This window comes from Triticum dicoccoides, chromosome 4A, assembly GCF_002162155.2.
Source record: "Triticum dicoccoides isolate Atlit2015 ecotype Zavitan chromosome 4A, WEW_v2.0, whole genome shotgun sequence".
NCBI lineage: Eukaryota > Viridiplantae > Streptophyta > Magnoliopsida > Poales > Poaceae > Triticum > Triticum dicoccoides.
Genome location: NC_041386.1, coordinates 722,776,964 through 722,782,023, shown reverse-complemented (window position 1 = coordinate 722,782,023; position 5,060 = coordinate 722,776,964). Strand labels below are relative to the sequence as shown.

General features: G+C 40.0%; 1 long non-coding RNA gene across 2 annotated transcripts; it reads left to right on the top strand.

Moving 5' to 3' along the window:
- Nucleotides 1-9: 9 nt before the first annotated feature.
- On the top strand, nucleotides 10-2,752 carry LOC119289904. Of its 2 annotated transcripts, none has more exons than XR_005141650.1 (5): nucleotides 10-619; nucleotides 698-761; nucleotides 844-981; nucleotides 1,534-1,627; nucleotides 2,538-2,752. It is a non-coding gene; the product is annotated as an uncharacterized LOC119289904 (long non-coding RNA). The 2 variants fall into 2 exon arrangements; XR_005141649.1 differs by having other exon boundaries at nucleotides 836-981.
- The last annotated feature ends 2,308 nt before the right edge of the window (nucleotides 2,753-5,060 follow it).

The window sequence follows — 5,060 nt, the reverse complement described above, 5'->3', positions numbered from 1 at the left end:
TATTCCCATGGGGGCTTGGTTCTCGTTGATGAACTGAAACATGCTACTGTCAAATTAGAGAGCAGGAAACCACAGCCTTAGTTGACATTGGACCTTTATGTTGTTCTTTTTTCGTATGGCGAAAAAGAGAGCTCATATATTTCATATGGCCATGTTATCTTACAGAACAAAAATAGGGATCTCTTAATGAAATTGGGAGTTACTAATTTCTTGTAAAGTAATATTTTTTATATGCAACTATTCAGTTGACTTGTGAAGTAATAGCTAATGTCGGCATGAGAGCATGAACATGGAATCGTGCGCGCCGGCTCCTCGGCTATCGCATGAACTCTGTGCAGACTCCTGTATTTGCGTGCTATTCTGATGATGGTCCAGACAGTGGCATGTCATTCAGATCCAGTATGTGATGACACTTGGATCCTTGCTTGTGTGGACGACTTTGACTTCTAATTACAGGCATGAAGGACTGTTGTCTAATCTTGCCGCTCAGCTGCTCGACCAAATGTGCAGGCGCCTCCAAGATTGGTGTGCCGTCCAAACGACAGTTTAGACAGTGGTTTGCCATTTTGGCTGCTGCAAGAACCTTCACAGGTGATGGGCACTACCAAGGTCTGCTGAGGTAACTTACTGAACTTTCGCCAAACATCATTATAATTGTTTACCGAGCGTACATAAGGATTTTTGTTACTCTTTTCAGAGATCCGGCTGAGATATTCGACACTCAAGGCTTACGTTTGGCTTCCGCCAAGAACTGATCATTGGTATGTTTGTTGTCATGTTATATTGGTCAGCCAATTTTCAAGAAAATTAGGATACTTATCTTTTAATGGTTCAGTGTCACAGGTATACTAGCATCCACGTATGTCTCCACCGCGATAAAATTTTAATGCCACGGAACCCGTCGGCATGGAGAGCCTGCAGCTTCTTGGAGACAACGAGCAGCGGCGTCTCAGTCACCTACTGGGGCTAAATCTGCTACGGGTAAATCTCAGTGTCCGCAATGCGTGAAGTTACTTTGGTTAATACTGTTGTCCATAGTGAACTCACTCTCATAGATATCACATCTTGGCTTTTAACATTTAGAGTAGCGAATCTATCAAAAAGGCCTTTCCCGATGGCACCGGATGCGCCTCATATTCCAGATCATGTCCTGCTCAAATGGAACACTAGCCACCCTACTCTCTCTGTTGCTGTTGCATTTGTTTCTTTGGAGCTTCAACCTATATATCCCAAGAAACAGAGGAATATGGTTCTGTGTGGCTTTTCAAGGCAACTCCTCATTTTTTCCTTTTACCATATGTTTGTGTTTCAGTTTGGTGCCTTATCTCCTGGTTTATAGTACAGTGTTTTGTATGCACAATTATTATTTTTAGGTTACTACGCTCTAATAAAAAAAGCCACGATGTTTCGAGTTTAGAATGTAATGTATTCCACAGTTTTTTATGTATAGATTTTCTTTGTGCAAAAAGTTCTTCTATACATAAATTTTCCTTGTAACATTTTTTGGTTACCAATAACCATATTAGCTCTTAGGTTAAATATACAGGGTATTCCCATGGGCCAATGATGAGAAGATGATGTCTTTAAGTGGCTCTACTACTTTTCCCCTTGTGTGAATTCTTGAAAGGTAAATGTTGTCTTGGTCTGTATATGAACTCAAAGATATATCAATGATAAGTAGTGCAGAAACAATCAATTGTTAGTCACAACATTTCAGAGTTTCAGTTTAATCTGTACTGCACCTTTTCTAGTTTCAGTTTTGTCTATATTGAGGTGCTGCACTTTTTTCTTACCGAGAATAAATTCTTGCAATAGTTCATGTCTCGACTTTGTAATAGTTACTCTCTATGTATTATATAAAATTAATTGTGTCGATATTTCAACTTCCTTTTCCTATTCGTGTGTGCACTGATATAGCACTGTGTGTTCTGCTTAGGCTAGCAGCTTCCTTTGTACTATCTGTGTAGGTGGCGGAAAAGTTTATTCCTGCGATTGATGTTGCAAAGCAAAAGTTAGGGCTTTGGATAGAGATTTATTTGGGTTTACATCAATTCTGTCTGAAAAATGTTGTACTGAAGTTTGCATTGAAATGAACAATTTTGATCAAAAAATTTCCACACAGTCTAACTGTATTCTGAGCAAACTATTTAAATGAACTCAATGAGATGCTGAAAATACTACAAATGCAGAAGAATGAATGATTTATACAATACATGATTAATAATTGTATAAACACAAATAGATGCTTCAAACACTTCTGTTACCCCAAGATCATGCGTACTCCAATTTTTTTGCCTATGCCAGTAGAGTAATGTATCTTATATTTAATGAGAAGAACTCCTTAGGGAGATGGTGGGCAGGCTGGGGTGATCTCAGCCGACAATCAATGGTAGTGTTAACACATGGCTATTGAATTCTCTGTATTTATTAGTACTATTTATTTTTTGAGAATGTGATGATCCTTTATGTTGGAGCTTTTCTACTGTAGTCTAGTTTCTAATAGTGTATTATAATTGAGAATTGTTTAACTTTTGTAGGAAGTAAACAAAAGGACTACACTCACACGGAACCATGAAGCCAACGATCTACGTCAACTAGATGTTTTAGATTTCATTTTGTACAACTGATGTCTCATACTTGCATATATTTTACCTGTCCTTTGGTGAACCTGATGTATGGTGTCTTGGTGGTTATGTTTAGAACAAGTTGAAGTGTATGTATGTGACAAATAGTTAATGGAATAAAAAAATGTTTGGTGCACCGGATGTGAGCCCGATATATGGTGTTTTGGTGATTCTACTTAGAACATTGAACTATATATGTATGTGACAGTCAGTACCATGGCTAAACAAAATGTTGATGAACTGTTGGTTGGCAAAGAAAAATCCTGTCAGATTGTTGGTCGGCAAAACAAACCTCGTCTTGCAGTTGGTTGGGAAAGGCTAATGCCAGGCCCAACAAAATGTGTGTCGGGAAAGAATACCCTGTCCAATAGTCGGTCGGGAAAGTCCCATAGTTGCCCCAATAAACTGTTGGTCGGGAAAGGCCCATGGTAGGCCCAATAGATTGTTGGTCGGGAAATGTACTCCATAGCCGTCAAGCAGTCGGTCGGGAAATCTATGTCGGTCGGGAAAGGGTTTTCCCGTCTGGACTTTCCCCAACAGACATTGTCGGTCGGCAATAGTCTTTCCCGTCTGACTGTCGGTTGGCGAAACTTGTATTCCCAACCAACTTGTCTGTTGGGGATGTAGTGTTGTGGTGTAGTGTCTTCTTCTCCTTCTTCTTCTCCTTCTTCCTCTTCTCTTCTCCTTGTTTTTCTTCTTCTTCCTTCTTCCTTCTTCCTAGATAAAACTTTTCTAAAATGTAACTTTTGCATATATAAAAGTTTTTCTTCTTCTTCCTTCTTCCTTCTTCCTAGCTAGATATATAAATTTTTTCTAAAAATATAACTTTTGCATATATAAAACTTTTTCTTCTTCTTCCTTCTTCCTTCTCTTCCTTCTTCCTAAATATATAAAACTTTTCTAAAAATGAAACTAACCTAAAATGCACTAAATCAGAGAACATACATAGATAAAAACTTTTCTGAAAATCTAGCTTTTGCATATATGAACATATATACCTAGAGAACATACATACATATATACATTTTTATAAAAATGCAAAAAACCAATCATCATATATATGAACAAAAAATCTGGAAAATAAAACAGGACATATAATCATATATACACACATACATATAATCACACATATACATATAATCTAAAAAAACATCATATATATGAAATCAGAGGAAGGCCTGCCGGACCGAACGTGGCGGCGGCATGTTGTCGAGGCAACGGCGACGGGGTCGGGGAAGGGGTGGCATGCGCGGCGACGGCGACGGGGTCGGGGAAGGGGCGTCGTGCGCGGCGACGGCGACGGGGTCGGGGAAGGGGCGGCGCGTGCGGCGACGAGGGCGTGGGCGACGGCGTCGGGCGAGGGAGCGGGCGATGACGAGGGCGTGGGAAATGGCGATGGCGGGGGCGGCAGGCGGCGTTGGGGCAGCCTGGTGGCGTCGATGTCGTTGGGGGGCAACTGCGAGATGAGAAATGAAAATTTCCTAAGTGTCAACTTATATAGCAAAGCCTTTAGTCCCGGTTGGTGGCAACAACCGGGATTAATGCCCCCCTTTAGTCCCGGTTGGTGCCACCAATCAGGACCAAAGGTCTCTTTTCAGAAGCCCAAAGGGCGGGAAGCAGAGGCCTTTGGTCCCGGGTGGTGGAACCAACCGGGACTAAAGGTGGAGCATTGGTCCCGGTTGTTGCGACGAACCGGGACCAATGCTGCCGTTTAGTCCCGGTTGGTGCCACCAACCGGGACCAAAGGCCCTGGTGTTGCCCGCGTCACGGCCAAAACTTTAGTCCACCCTCGCTAGTTGAGAGGGGCTCGGAGTGGTTTATAAACCCCACTGCCACTGCCTCTCGAGCTCCTCTCCAATGCAGGCTTACGGGCCTAATCTCTCTCACGATGTGCCTGTGGACCTACTGGGCCAGCTGCGGACCTGAATCCTGGCCCATTGTTGGGTTTCTAGTCGTATTGAGGCCGTGGTGGCCCATTAGGTGCCACTTTTTTTTATTTTTTTGTTTTCTTTTTTGCTTTATTTTTTTTATTTTTTTCTACTTACAGCAAAATACTTACTAGTTTTTCAGTGATTCTTTTTTGCTTTTAGGTAATAAAAATTATAAACTTTTAGTGCCATTTATTTTCTAATTTGAATAGTTTAAATTTGAATTTTTGGAAATTTGTGTGAATCACTAGTTTTTGAACAGCTTTACTATAAAAATAGATTTTTGAGTTATTCTTTTTCCAGCTATTTAATATTAATGTGTTTTATCATTATATTCAAAAACATATTTTGTTATTTTAGTTTCTAACAAAAAATTCTTTATGATAATTCTTTTTGCTATTAAAGTTTCTAACAAAAATTTTCTTCATGAAAATTCTTTTTTCTTTCAATGTTTTGAACAGAAAATACTTTGATAATTTTAGTTGCATAAATTTTATATAATTTTAGT